Genomic DNA, 15,440 nt, shown 5'->3' on the forward strand with positions numbered 1-15,440 from the left:
GGGAAGAGGAGGGTAGAGAGAGGAAGAGGAGGGTAGGAAGAGGAGGATAGAGAGGGGAAGAGGGGATAGAGGGGAAGAGGAGGATAGAGAGGAAGAGGAGGATAGAGAGGGAAGAGGAGGGTAGAGAGAGGAAGAGGAGGATAGAGAGAGGAAGAGGAGGATAGAGGGGAAGAGGAGGATAGAGAGGGGAAGAGGAGGATAGAGAGGGAAGAGGAGGATAGAGAGGGGAAGAGAAGAGGGATAGAGAGGGGAAGAGGAGGATAGAGAGGGAAGAGGAGGGTAGAGAGAGGAAGAGGAGGGTAGAGAGAGGAAGAGGAGTGATAGAGAGAGGAAGAGGAGGATAGAGAGGGGAAGAGGAGGATAGAGAGGGGAAGAGGAGGATAGAGAGGGGAAGAGGAGGGTAGAGAGAGAGGAAGAGGAGGGTAGAGAGAGCAAGAGGAGGGTAGAGAGAGGAAGAGGAGGGTAGAGAGAGGAAGAGGAGGGTAGAGAGAGGAAGAGGAGGATAGAGAGAGGAAGAGGAGGGTAGAGAGGGGAAGAGGAGGAGAGAGAGGGGAAGAGGAGGGAGAGAGAGGAAGAGGAGGATAGAGAGAGGAAGAGGAGGGATAGAGAGAGGAAGAGGAGGATAGAGAGAGGAAGAGGAGGGTAGAGAGGAAGAGCAGGGTAGAGAGAGGAAGAGGAGGATAGAGAGAGGAAGAGGAGGGTAGAGAGAGGAAGAGGAGGATAGAGAGAGGAAGAGGAGGGTAGAGGGGAAGAGCAGGGTAGAGAGGAAGGAAGAGGGCAGTAGTCCATAGCTCATTCCCATCACAGTAATAGTACTACAGGAATCTAGCATTCACCCCTCAGGACAGAAGGAAGGTCTCCACTCTCTTTAAGCTCCTGTAAAAACACAGAACACAGGTCAATACAGGTCTGGTCTTCATACCAGCTGATACATGAGAAAATAACAGAGGACTGGACCTGTCATGTAACCTTCCAGCAGCATCAGAAACAAATACTCTATTGATGCACAATAACTATGAATAGATACACAGAGGACTACTGTCTCATTAAACTATGTATAGATACACAGAGAACTACTGTCTCATTAAACTATGTATAGATACACAGAGAACTACTGTCTCATTAAACTATGAATAGATACACAGAGAACTTCTGTCTCATTAAACTATGAATAGATACACAGAGAACTTCTGTCTCATTAAACTATGAATAGATACACAGAGAACTACTGTCTCATTAAACTATGTATAGATACACAGAGAACTACTGTCTCATTAAACTATGAATAGATACACAGAGAACTACTGTCTCATTAAACTATGTATAGATACACAGAGAACTACTGTCTCATTAAACTAACTGTGAATAGATACACAGAGAACTACTGTCTCATTAAACTAACTGTGAATAGATACACAGAGAACTACTGTCTCATTAAACTATGTATAGATACACATAGAACTACTGTCTCATTAAACTAACTATGTATAGATACACATAGAACTACTGTCTCATTAAACTAACTATGAATAGATACACAGAGAACTCCTGTCTCATTAAACTAACTATGTATAGACACACAGAGAACCCCTGTCTCATTAAACTAACTATGTATAGATACACAGAGAACTACTGTCTCATTAAACTAACTATGTATAGATACACAGAGAACTCCTGTCTCATTAAACTAACTGTGAATAGATACACAGAGAACTCCTGTCTCATTAAACTCAGTGACATGTTATCACAATGCAGTCCTTATAAAGACCAGTGATTGACAGGTGACCTCTTAAAACTGAACTCCAGCTGACATCAACCACGAGCCACTGCTGGGCCATACGCAGCTTTAAACCCAGCCGGACGACAGGCCTAGTTCATGCAAAGCAAGGCACTTGGTGAAATAAGTAGGCATAACCTAACAGAGGATTACTGTTAGACACACACCGGGTACCTTACTATCTCAATGTTGTGTAACCTTCCCTCAGAATGATTTAATGTAGTTCACTAAGAAACCTTGGTATTTACATTACACCAATCTTTTCCTCTGTGCTTTTTTTTTTTTTACTACCGAGGATGACCCCCACCCCCCACCCCCACCCCCCTCCATGCTGCCTGTCTGACTGTGCATGGCATGACGACATTAAGCAGGCTAAGAAAACAGAACACGGTGCTTTAGTGACACCTGGTGGAGAGTCTGTGGTACTGCTGTTGCCTCTGTCTGTGACACTGTGACATACCTGGCTGATCCTATAAGGGTTGGTTTCCTAGACACAGATTCTGCCTAGTTTAGGACTAAAAAGCTATTTTAAAAATGGACGATCTCCATTGTGAATGGTTTATAGACACATCAAGACTAGTCCAGAACTAAGTGGGAGGTAATAAGTGCAATTATGGTCTGAGGTGTAAAACAAAAATCACTTCTCACCTTCACAATGTCCAGCCCGCCAATGAGTTCCCCATTGACATATAGCTGAGGGTACGTTGGCCAGTTTGAGTACGTCTTTAGACCCTGTCTGACCTGGACATTGGTGATTGGAAGATAAATGAAGAAAACCATGTTAACATGTAGAAAAACATCTTTAAGTTTCACCAACATGGTTTTGCAAATGTCATAGACAGATACAGCCTCTTTTACCTCCTCATCTTCCAGGATATTAAAGGTGCTATATTCCACCCTGCAAACAGGAAACACAGACAAGATATTAACCATCATATTATAAACACAGACAAGATATTAACCATCATATCAAAGGTGCTATATTCCACCCTGCAAACAGGAAACACAGACAAGATATTAACCATCATATTATAAACACAGACAAGATATTAACCATCATATCAAAGGTGCTATATTCCACCCTGCAAACAGGAAACACAGACAAGATATTAACCATCATATTATAAACACAGACAAGATATTAACCATCATATCAAAGGTGCTATATTCCACCCTGCAAACAGGAAACACAGACAAGATATTAACCATCATATTATAAACACAGACAAGATATTAACCATCATATCAAAGGTGCTATATTCCACCCTGCAAACAGGAAACACAGACAAGATATTAACCATCATATTATAAACACAGACAAGATATTAACCATCATATCAAAGGTGCTATATTCCACCCTGCAAACAGGAAACACAGACAAGATATTAACCATCATATTATAAACACAGACAAGATATTAACCATCATATCAAAGGTGCTATATTCCACCCTGCAAACAGGAAACACAGACAAGATATTAACCATCATATCAAAGGTGCCATATTCCACCCTGCAAACAGGAAACACAGACAAGATATTAACCATCATATCAAAGGTGCTATATTCCACCCTGCAAACAGGAAACACAGGCAAGATATTAACCATCATATCAAAGGTGCTATATTCCACCCTGCAAACAGGAAACACAGACAAGATATTAACCATCATATCAAAGGTGCTATATTCCACCCTGCAAACAGGAAACACAGACAAGATATTAACCATCATATTATAAACACAGACAAGATATTAACCATCATATCAAAGGTGCTATATTCCACCATGCAAACAGGAAACACAGACAAGATATTAACCATCATATTATAAACACAGACAAGATATTAACCATCATATCAAAGGTGCTATATTCCACCCTGCAAACAGGAAACACAGACAAGATATTAACCATCATATCAAAGGTGCTATATTCCACCCTGCAAACAGGAAACACAGACAAGATATTAACCATCATATCAAAGGTGCTATATTCCACCCTGCAAACAGGAAACACAGACAAGATATTAACCATCATATCAAAGGTGCTATATTCCACCCTGCAAACAGGAAACACAGACAAGATATTAACCATCATATTATAAACACAGACAAGATATTAACCATCATATCAAAGGTGCTATATTCCACCCTGCAAACAGGAAACACAGGCAAGATATTAACCATCATATTATAAACACAGACAAGATATTAACCATCATATCAAAGGTGCTATATTCCACCCTGCAAACAGGAAACACAGACAAGATATTAACCATCATATTATAAACACAGACAAGATATTAACCATCATATTATAAACACAGACAAGATATTAACCATCATATTATAAACACAGACAAGATATTAACCATCATATTATAAACACAGACAAGATATTAACCATCATATTATAAACACAGACAAGATATTAACCATCATATTATAAACACAGACAAGATATTAACCATCATATCAAAGGTGCTATATTCCACCCTGCAAACAGGAAACACAGACAAGATATTAACCATCATATTATAAACACAGACAAGATATTAACCATCATATCAAAGGTGCTATATTCCACCCTGCAAACAGGAAACACAGACAAGATATTAACCATCATATTATAAACACAGGCAAGATATTAACCATCATATCAAAGGTGCTATATTCCACCCTGCAAACAGGAAACACAGACAAGATATTAACCATCATATCAAAGGTGCTATATTCCACCCTGCAAACAGGAAACACAGACAAGATATTAACCATCATATTATAAACACAGACAAGATATTAACCATCATATCAAAGGTGCTATATTCCACCCTGCAAACAGGAAACACAGACAAGATATTAACCATCATATCAAAGGTGCTATATTCCACCCTGCAAACAGGAAACACAGACAAGATATTAACCATCATATTATAAACACAGACAAGATATTAACCATCATATCAAAGGTGCTATATTCCACCCTGCAAACAGGAAACACAGACAAGATATTAACCATCATATCAAAGGTGCTATATTCCACCCTGCAAACAGGAAACACAGACAAGATATTAACCATCATATCAAAGGTGCTATATTCCATATTCATCATCTCCAGTATCGTGATATAGTGGTGTTACCTCACCCTGTTCATTATCTCCAGTATCGTGATATAGTGGTGTTACCTCACCCTGTTCATTATCTCCAGTATCGTGATATAGTGGTGTTTAACCTCACCCTGTTCATTATCTCCAGTATCGTGATATAGTGGTGTTACCTCACCCTGTTCATTATCTCCAGTATCGTGATATAGTGGTGTTACCTCACCCTGTTCATTATCTCCAGTATCGTGATATAGTGGTGTTTAACCTCACCCTGTTCATTATCTCCAGTATCGTGATATAGTGGTGTTACCTCACCCTGTTCATTATCTCCAGTATCGTGATATAGTGGTGTTTAACCTCACCCTGTTCATTATCTCCAGTATCGTGATATAGTGGTGTTACCTCACCCTGTTCATTATCTCCAGTATCGTGATAGTGGTGTTACCTCACCCTGTTCATTATCTCCAGTATCGTGATAGTGGTGTTACCTCACCCTGTTCATTATCATGATATAGTGGTGTTACCTCACCCTGTTCATTATCATGATATAGTGGTGTTACCTCACCCTGTTCATTATCGTGATATAGTGGTGTTACCTCACCCTGTTCATTATCTCCAGTATCGTGATATAGTGGTGTTACCTCACCCTGTTCATTATCTCCAGTATCGTGATATAGTGGTGTTACCTCACCCTGTTCATTATCTCCAGTATCGTGATATAGTGGTGTTACCTCACCCTGTTCATTATCTCCAGTATCGTGATATAGTGGTGTTACCTCACCCTGTTCATTATCTCCAGTATCGTGATATAGTGGTGTTCTCACCCTGAGCTGTTCATCATCTCCAGTATCGTGATAGAGGTGTTACCTCACCCTGTTCATTATCTCCAGTATCGTGATATAGCAGTGTTACCTCACCCTGTTCATTATCTCCAGTATCGTGATATAGCGGTGTTACCTCACCCTGTTCATCATCTCCAGTATCGTGATATAGTGGTGTTATGTCACCCTGTTCATTATCTCCAGTATCGTGATATAGTTGTGTTACCTCACCCTGTTCATCATCTCCAGTATCGTGATATAGCGGTGTTACCTCACCCTGTTCATCATCTCCAGTATCGTGATATAGTGGTGTTACCTCACCCTGTTCATTATCTCCAGTATCGTGATATAGTTGTGTTACCTCACCCTGTTCATCATCTCCAGTATCGTGATATAGTGGTGTTATGTCACCCTGAGCTGTTCATTTTCTCCAGTATCGTGATATAGCGGTGTTACCTCACCCTGTTCATCATCTCCAGTATCGTGATATAGTGGTGTTACCTCACCCTGTTCATTATCTCCAGTATCGTGATATAGTGGTGTTATGTCACCCTGAGCTGTTCATTATCTCCAGTATCGTGATATAGTGGTGTTCTTACCCCGAGCTGTTCATTATCTCCAGTATCTGAAGACTGAATCCACATTTGGCTTGCTACAGATACAGGAAGAAAAACAGACTTTAGAAACCAAACAGATAACTTAATCATACCCATGCCAGTATCTTAACAAAGAACATACACTTTATAATCAACATATTAACTCAATCATTCAGATCCTTCAACAGGTGAGTCCACACAAAACCATTTTATTGCAGAACAAAATCACAGGAAGTAATGTTTCTGGTCTTCAATTTTTTTAAGACAAAGATAATTTCAAATAGCTAATATAAAAATGGTGTTTTCTGAGTGAGTAGGAGAAATGCTTTCAAGATAACACATTGTTTTAAGTGGCGGCCTAGTGGTTAGAGCGTTGGGCCAGTAACCGAAAGGTTGCCGGATCGAATCCCGAGCTAAAAATATGTCATTCTGAACAAGGCACTGTTCCTAGGCCGTCAGTGTAAATAAGAAGTTGTTCTTAACGGACTTGCCTCGTTAAGCAGGAGGAGATAGGACTTCTTCCACTCCAGAATGAAACCAAACTCAAGCTTTCATTGAGCAAGTTTCAACTCCTATTGGTTTCACAGGAGCCCACTGAGAAACGGCCTTTTAAGAAATGGAGGAAAACTAAATAAAGATCCATTACTACAAACAGAACGGAAGGGAGAGACAGGAATCACAGGGGACCTGGTTTAAACTGCTCTGAAGACATCTCTTCATCTGTGAGCAGCAGCAATCAATATGAAGAGGTAGGAGGGGGGTACTCCTGGACCATTAGTGTCTGTGTGTGTGTCTGTGGGGGGGGGGTACTCCTGAACCATTAGTGTCTGTGGGGGTACTCCTGAACCATTAGTGTCTGTGGGGGGGGTACTCCTGAACCATTAGTGTCTGTGTGTGTGTGTCTGTGGGGGGGGGGTACTCCTGGACCATTAGTGTCTGTGTGTCTGTCTGTGGGGGGGGGTACTCCTGAACCATTAGTGTCTGTGTGTGTGTGTCTGTCTGTGGGGGGGTACTCCTGAACCATTAGTGTCTGTGTGTCTGTCTGTGGTGGGGGGGTACTCCTGAACCATTAGTGTCTGTGTGTCTGTCTGTCTGTGGGGGGGGGGTACTCCTGGACCATTAGTGTCTGTGTGTCTGTCTGTCTGTGGGGGGGGGGGGTACTCCTGGACCATTAGTGTCTGTGTGTCTGTCTGTGGGGGAGGGGGGTACTCCTGAACCATTAGTGTCTGTGTGTCTGTCTGTCTGTGGGGGGGGGTACTCTGGACCATTAGTGTCTGTGTGTCTGTCTGTGGGGGAGGGGGGTACTCCTGAACCATTAGTGTCTGTGTGTCTGTCTGTCTGTCTGTGGGGGGGGGTACTCCTGAACCATTAGTGTCTGTGTGTGTGTCTGTGGGGGGGTACTCCTGGACCATTAGTGTCTGTGTGTCTGTCTGTGGGGGGGGGGGGTACTCCTGGACCATTAGTGTCTGTGTGTCTGTCTGTGGGGGGGGGTACTCCTGGACCATTAGTGTCTGTGTCTGTCTGGGGGTACTCCTGGACCATTAGTGTCTGTGTGTCTGTCTGTGGGGGGGGGGTACTCCTGGACCATTAGTGTCTGTGTGTCTGTCTGTGGGGGGGGGGGTACTCCTGGACCATTAGTGTCTGTGTGTCTGTCTGTGGGGGGGGTACTCCTGGACCATTAGTGTCTGTGTGTCTGTCTGTCTGTGGGGGGGGTACTCCTGGACCATTAGTGTCTGTGTGTGTGTCTGTCTGTGGGGGGGGTACTCCTGGACCATAAGTGTCTGTGTGTCTGTCTGTCTGTGGGGGGGGGGTACTCCTGGACCATTAGTGTCTGTGTGTCTGTCTGTGGGGGGGGGGGGGGGGTGGTACTCCTAAACCATTAGTGTCTGTGTGTGTGTCTGTGGGGGGAGGGGGGGGTACTCCTGGACCATTAGTGTCTGTGTGTCTGTCTGTGTGGGGTGGGGGGGGGTACTCCTGAACCATTAGTGTCTGTGTGTCTGTCTGTGGGGGGGGGGTACTCCTGAACCATTAGTGTCTGTGTGTCTGTCTGTGGGGGGGGGGGTACTCCTGGACCATTAGTGTCTGTGTGTCTGTCTGTGGGAGGGGGGGTACTCCTGAACCATTAGTGTCTGTGTGTCTGTCTGTGGGGGGGGGGTACTCCTGGACCATTAGTGTCTGTGTGTGTGTGTCTGTCTGTGGGGGGGGGGGTACTCCTGGACCATTAGTGTCTGTGTGTGTGTGTCTGTGGGGGGGGGTACTCCTGAACCATTAGTGTCTGTGTGTGTGTCTGTCTGTGGGGGGTACTCCTGAACCATTAGTGTCTGTGTGTCTGTCTGTGGGGGGAGGGGGGGGTACTCCTGGACCATTAGTGTCTGTGTTGGTGTGTGTGTCTGTCTGTGAGGGGGGTACTCCTGAACCATTAGTGTCTGTGTCTGTCTGTGGGGGGGGGGGGGGGGTACTCCTGAACCATTAGTGTCTGTGTGTCTGCCTGTGGGGGGGGGGGGTACTCCTGAACCATTAGTGTCTGTGTGTCTGCCTGTGGGGGGGGGGGTACTCCTGAACCATTAGTGTCTGTGTGTCTGTCTGTGGGGGGGGGGGGGGTACTCCTGAACCATTAGTGTCTGTGTGTCTGCCTGTGGGGGGGTACTCCTGAACCATTAGTGTCTGTGTGTCTGTCTGTGGGGGGGTGGGGGGTACTCCTGAACCATTAGTGTCTGTGTGTGTGTGTCTGTCTGTGGGGGGTACTCCTGAACCATTAGTGTCTGTGTGTGTGTCTGTGGGGGGGGGGGGTACTCCTGGACCATTAGTGTCTGTGTGTCTGTCTGTGGGGGGGTACTCCTGGACCATTAGTGTCTGTCTGTGGGGGGGGGGGTACTCTGAACCATTAGTGTCTGTGTGTCTGTCTGTGGGGGGGGGGTACTCCTGAACCATTAGTGTCTGTGTGTGTGTCTGTGGGGGGAGGGGGGTACTCCTGAACCATTAGTGTGTGTGTGTGTCTGTGGGGGGGGGGGGGGGTACTCCTGGACCATTAGTGTCTGTGTTGGTGTGTGTGTCTGTCTGTGGGGGGGGGGGTACTCCTGAACCATTAGTGTCTGTGTGTGTGTGTCTGTCTGTGGGGGGGGGGGTACTCCTGAACCATTAGTGTCTGTGTGTGTGTCTGTCTGTGGGGGGGGGGGGGGTACTCCTGAACCATTAGTGTCTGTGTGTGTGTCTGTCTGTGGGGGGGGGGGGGGTACTCCTGAACCATTAGTGTCTGTGTGTGTGTCTGTCTGTGGGGGGGGGGGGGGTACTCCTGGACCATTAGTGTCTGTGTTGGTGTGTGTGTCTGTCTGTGGGGGGGGGGGTACTCCTGAACCATTAGTGTCTGTGTGTCTGTCTGTGGGGGGGGGGGGTACTCCTGATCCATTAGTGTCTGTGTGTCTGTCTGTGGGGGGGGGGGGTACTCCTGAACCATTAGTGTCTGTGTGTGTGTCTGTCTGTGGGGGGGGGGGGGGTACTCCTGGACCATTAGTGTCTGTGTGTGTCTGTGGGGGGGGGGTACTCCTGGACCATTAGTGTCTGTGTCTGTGTGTGTGTCTGTCTGTGGGGGGTACTCCTGGACCATTAGTGTCTGTGTGTGTGTCTGTGGGGGGGGGTACTCCTGAACCATTAGTGTCTGTGTGTGTGTCTGTCTGTGGGGGGGGGGGGTACTCCTGGACCATTAGTGTCTGTGTGTCTGTCTGTGGGGGTACTCCTGGACCATTAGTGTCTGTGTGTCTGTCTGTGGGGGGGGGGTACTCCTGGACCATTAGTGTCTGTGTGTCTGTCTGTGGGGGGGGGTACTCCTGAACCATTAGTGTCTGTGTGTCTGTCTGTCTGGGGGGGGGGGTACTCCTGGACCATTAGTGTCTGTGTGTCTGTCTGTGGGGGGGGGGTACTCCTGGACCATTAGTGTCTGTGTGTCTGTCTGTGGGGTGGAGGGGGTACTCCTGGACCATTAGTGTCTGTGTGTCTGTCTGTGGGGGAGGGGTACTCCTGAACCATTAGTGTCTGTGTGTCTGTCTGTCTGTGGGGGTGGGGGGGTACTCCTGAACCATTAGTGTCTGTGTGTCTGTCTGTCTGTGGGGGGGTACTCCTGGACCATTAGTGTCTGTGTGTGTGTCTGTGGGGGGGGGGGGTACTCCTGAACCATTAGTGTCTGTGTGTGTGTCTGTCTGTGGGGGGGGGGTACTCCTGGACCATTAGTGTCTGTGTGTCTGTCTGTGGGGGGTACTCCTGGACCATTAGTGTCTGTGTGTCTGTCTGTGGGGGGGGGGGTACTCCTGGACCATTAGTGTCTGTGTGTCTGTCTGTGGGGGGGTACTCCTGAACCATTAGTGTCTGTGTGTCTGTCTGTCTGGGGGGGGGGGGTACTCCTGGACCATTAGTGTCTGTGTGTCTGTCTGTGGGGGGTACTCCTGGACCATTAGTGTCTGTGTGTCTGTCTGTGGGGTGGAGGGGGTACTCCTGGACCATTAGTGTCTGTGTGTCTGTCTGTGGGGAGGGGGTACTCCTGAACCATTAGTGTCTGTGTGTCTGTCTGTCTGTGGGGGTGGGGGGTACTCCTGGACCATTAGTGTCTGTGTGTCTGTCTGTCTGTGGGGGGGTACTCCTGGACCATTAGTGTCTGTGTGTCTGTCTGTCTGTGGGGGGGTACTCCTGGACCATTAGTGTCTGTGTGTCTGTCTGTCTGTGGGGGGGGGTACTCCTGAACCATTAGTGTCTGTGTGTCTGTCTGTGGGGGGTACTCCTGAACCATTAGTGTCTGTGTGTCTGTCTGTCTGTGGGGGAGGGGGTACTCCTGGACCATTAGTGTCTGTGTGTCTGTCTGTCTGTGGGGGGAGGGGGGTACTCCTGGACCATTAGTGTCTGTGAGTCTGTCTGTGGGGGGGTACTCCTGGACCATTAGTGTCTGTGTGTCTGTCTGTGGGGGGTACTCCTGAACCATTAGTGTCTGTGTGTCTGTCTGTGGGGGGGGGGGTACTCCTGAACCATTAGTGTCTGTGTGTGTGTGTGTCTGTCTGTGGGGGGGGGGGGGGTGAGGTGCAGAACATTATTGATTTCAGATTAGCCTCAATTCTGCTGAAATGTATGCAATACCAATTGTCCTTATCTACTAGATTGGCCAACTGGTACCTCTTGAAGTAATGTACTGGAGTTATATTAGAATAGTATTATATAGGCCAACTGGTACCTCTTGAAGTAATGTACTGGAGTTATATTAGAATAGTACTATATAGGCCAACTGGTACCTCTTGAAGTAATGTACTGGAGTTATATTAGAATAGTATTATATAGTATTATATAGGCCAACTGGTACCTCTTGAAGTAATGTACTGGAGTTATATTAGAATAGTACTATATAGGCCAAACACAAGACTCAGTTTATTGTCCATGTTTCTGCATAGCATTTATTTACGATTAGCTGCAATTATATTCAAGTCCTATTCTGCTTTTCTATTGCATTATAATATATATTTTTTATATCTTTATTTAATTAGGCAAGTCAGAAGAAGAACAAATTCTTACTTACAATGACGGCCAAGGAACAGTGGGTTAACTGGTCTAGGAACAGTGGGGTTAACTGGTCTAGGAACAGTGGGGTTAACTGGTCTAGGAAAAGTGGGTTAACTGGTCTAGAAACAGTGGGGTTAACTGGTCTAGGAACAGTGGGGTTAACTGGTCTAGGAACAGTGGGGTTAACTGGTCTAGGAACAGTGGGGTTAACTGGTCTAGGAACAGTGGGGTTAACTGGTCTAGGAACAGTGGGGTTAACTGGTCTAGGAACAGTGGGTTAACAGGTCTAGGAACAGTGGGTTAACTGGTCTAGGAACAGTGGGGTTAACTGGTCTAGGAACAGTGGGGTTAACTGGTCTAGGAACAGTGGGGTTAACTGGTCTAGGAACAGTGGGGTTAACTGGTCTAGGAACAGTGGGGTTAACTGGTCTAGGAACAGTGGGGTTAACTGGTCTAGGAACAGTGGGTTAACTGGTCTAGGAACAGTGGGTTATCTGGTCTAGGAACAGTGGGTTAACTGGTCTAGGAACAGTGGGTTAACTGGTCTAGGAACAGTGGGGTTAACTGGTCTAGGAACAGTGGGTTAACTGGTCTAGGAACAGTGGGTTAACTGGTCTAGGAACAGTGGGTTAACTGGTCTAGGAACAGTGGGGTTAACTGGTCTAGGAACAGTGGGGTTAACTGGTCTAGGAACAGTGGGGTTAACTGGTCTAGGAACAGTGGGGTTAACTGGTCTAGGAACAGTGGGTTAACTGGTCTAGGAACAGTGGGGTTAACTGGTCTAGGAACAGTGGGGTTAACTGGTCTAGGAACAGTGGGGTTAACTGGTCTAGGAACAGTGGGTTAACTGGTCTAGGAACAGTGGGTTATCTGGTCTAGGAACAGTGGGTTAACTGGTCTAGGAACAGTGGGTTAACTTGTCTAGGAACAGTGGGTTAACTGGTCTAGGAACAGTGGGGTTAACTGGTCTAGGAACAGTGGGGTTAACTGGTCTAGGAACAGTGGGGTTAACTGGTCTAGGAACAGTGGGGTTAACTGGTCTAGGAACAGTGGGGTTAACTGGTCTAGGAACAGTGGGGTTAACTGGTCTAGGAACAGTGGGGTTAACTGGTCTAGGAACAGTGGGTTAACTGGTCTAGGAACAGTGGGTTAACTGGTCTAGGAACAGTGGGGTTAACTGGTCTAGGAACAGTGGGGTTAACTGGTCTAGGAAAAGTGGGGTTAACTGGTCTAGGAAAAGTGGGGTTAACTGGTCTAGGAAAAGTGGGGTTAACTGGTCTAGGAACAGTGGGTTGACTGGTCTAGGAACAGTGGGGTTAACTGGTCTAGGAACAGTGGGGTTAACTGGTCTAGGAACAGTGGGTTAACTGGTCTAGGAACAGTGGGTTAACTGGTCTAGGAACAGTGGGGTTAACTGGTCTAGGAACAGTGGGGTTAACTGGTCTAGGAAAAGTGGGGTTAACTGGTCTAGGAAAAGTGGGGTTAACTGGTCTAGGAACAGTGGGTTGACTGGTCTAGGAACAGTGGGGTTAACTGGTCTAGGAACAGTGGGGTTAACTGGTCTAGGAACAGTGGGTTAACTGGTCTAGGAACAGTGGGTTAACTGGTCTAGGAACAGTGGGTTAACTGGTCTAGGAACAGTGGGTTATCTGGTCTAGGAACAGTGGGTTAACTGGTCTAGGAACAGTGGGGTTAACTGGTCTAGGAACAGTGGGTTAACTGGTCTAGGAACAGTGGGTTAACTGCCTTGTTCAGGGGCAGAATGACAGATTTTTACCTTGTCAGCTCAGGGGCTCGATCTAGCAACCTTTCTGTTACAAGTCCAACGCTCTAACCACTAGGCTATCTGCTGCCACCATTCTATTCCATTAATTAAGTACACAGACCAAACAAACACACAGGTTTATTGCCCTGTTATATAGTGACACCTACATACCTCTTTATTGCCCTGTTATATAGTGACACCTACATACCTCTTTATTGCCCTGTTATATAGTGACACCTCTTTATTGCCCTGTTATATAGTGACACCTACATACCTCTTTATTGCCCTGTTATATAGTGACACCTCTTTATTGTCCTGTTATATAGTGACACCTACATACCTCTTTATTGCCCTGTTATATAGTGACACCTACATACCTCTTTATTGTCCTGTTATATAGTGACACCTACATACCTCTTTATTGCCCTGTTATATAGTGACACCTACATACCTCTTTATTGTCCTGTTATATAGTGACACCTACATACCTCTTTATTGTCCTGTTATATAGTGACACCTACATACCTCTTTATTGCCCTGTTATATAGTGACACCTACATACCTCTTTATTGCCCTGTTATATAGTGACACCTACATACCTCTTTATTGTCCTGTTATATAGTGACACCTACATACCTCTTTATTGTCCTGTTATATAGTGACACCTACATACCTCTTTATTGCCCTGTTATATAGTGACACCTCTTTATTGCCCTGTTATATAGTGACACCTACATACCTCTGTATTTTCCTGTTATATAGTGACACCTCTTTATTGCCCTGTTACATAGTGACACCTACATACCTCTTTATTGTCCTGTTATATAGTGACACCTACATACCTCTTTATTGTCCTGTTATATAGTGACACCTACATACCTCTTTATTGTCCTGTTATATAGTGACACCTACATACCTCTTTATTGCCCTGTTATATAGTGACACCTACATACCTCTTTATTGTCCTGTTATATAGTGACACCTACATACCTCTGTATTTTCCTGTTATATAGTGATACCTCTTTATTGCCCTGTTATATAGTGACACCTACATACCTCTTTATTGCCCTGTTATATAGTGACACCTACATACCTCTTTATTGCCCTGTTATATAGTGACACCTACATACCTCTTTATTGCCCTGTTATATAGTGACACCTACATACCTCTTTATTGCCCTGTTATATAGTGACACCTACATACCTCTTTATTGCCCTGTTATATAGTGACACCTACATACCTCTTTATTGTCCTGTTATATAGTGACACCTACATACCTCTTTATTGTCCTGTTATATAGTGACACCTACATACCTCTTTATTGTCCTGTTATATAGTGACACCTACATACCTCTGTATTTTCCTGTTATATAGTGATACCTCTTTATTGCCCTGTTATATAGTGACACCTACATACCTCTTTATTGCCCTGTTATATAGTGACACCTACATACCTCTTTATTGCCCTGTTATATAGTGACACCTACATACCTCTTTATTGTCCTGTTACATAGTGACACCTACATACCTCTTTATTGCCCTGTTATATAGTGACACCTACATACCTCTTTATTGTCCTGTTATCTAGTGACACCTACATACCTCTTTATTGTCCTGTTATATAGTGACACCTACATACCTCTTTATTGTCCTGTTATATAGTGACACCTACATACCTCTTTATTGTCCTGTTACATAGTGACACCTACATACCTCTTTATTGTCCTGTTACATAGTGACACCTACATACCTCTTTATTGTCCTGTTATATAGTGACACCTACATACCTCTTTATTGTCCTGTTATCTAGTGACACCTACATACCTCTTTATTGTCCTGTTATATAG

General features: G+C 45.2%; 1 pseudogene; it reads right to left on the bottom strand.

Moving 5' to 3' along the window:
- Positions 1–255: 255 nt before the first annotated feature.
- The window catches only part of LOC135536391 (glutaredoxin 3-like), a 53,185-nt pseudogene continuing 38,000 nt past the window's right edge, over positions 256–15,440 (bottom strand).

This window comes from Oncorhynchus masou, unplaced genomic scaffold (genome assembly GCF_036934945.1).
Source record: "Oncorhynchus masou masou isolate Uvic2021 unplaced genomic scaffold, UVic_Omas_1.1 unplaced_scaffold_610, whole genome shotgun sequence".
NCBI classification, from domain to species: Eukaryota; Metazoa; Chordata; class Actinopteri; order Salmoniformes; family Salmonidae; genus Oncorhynchus; species Oncorhynchus masou.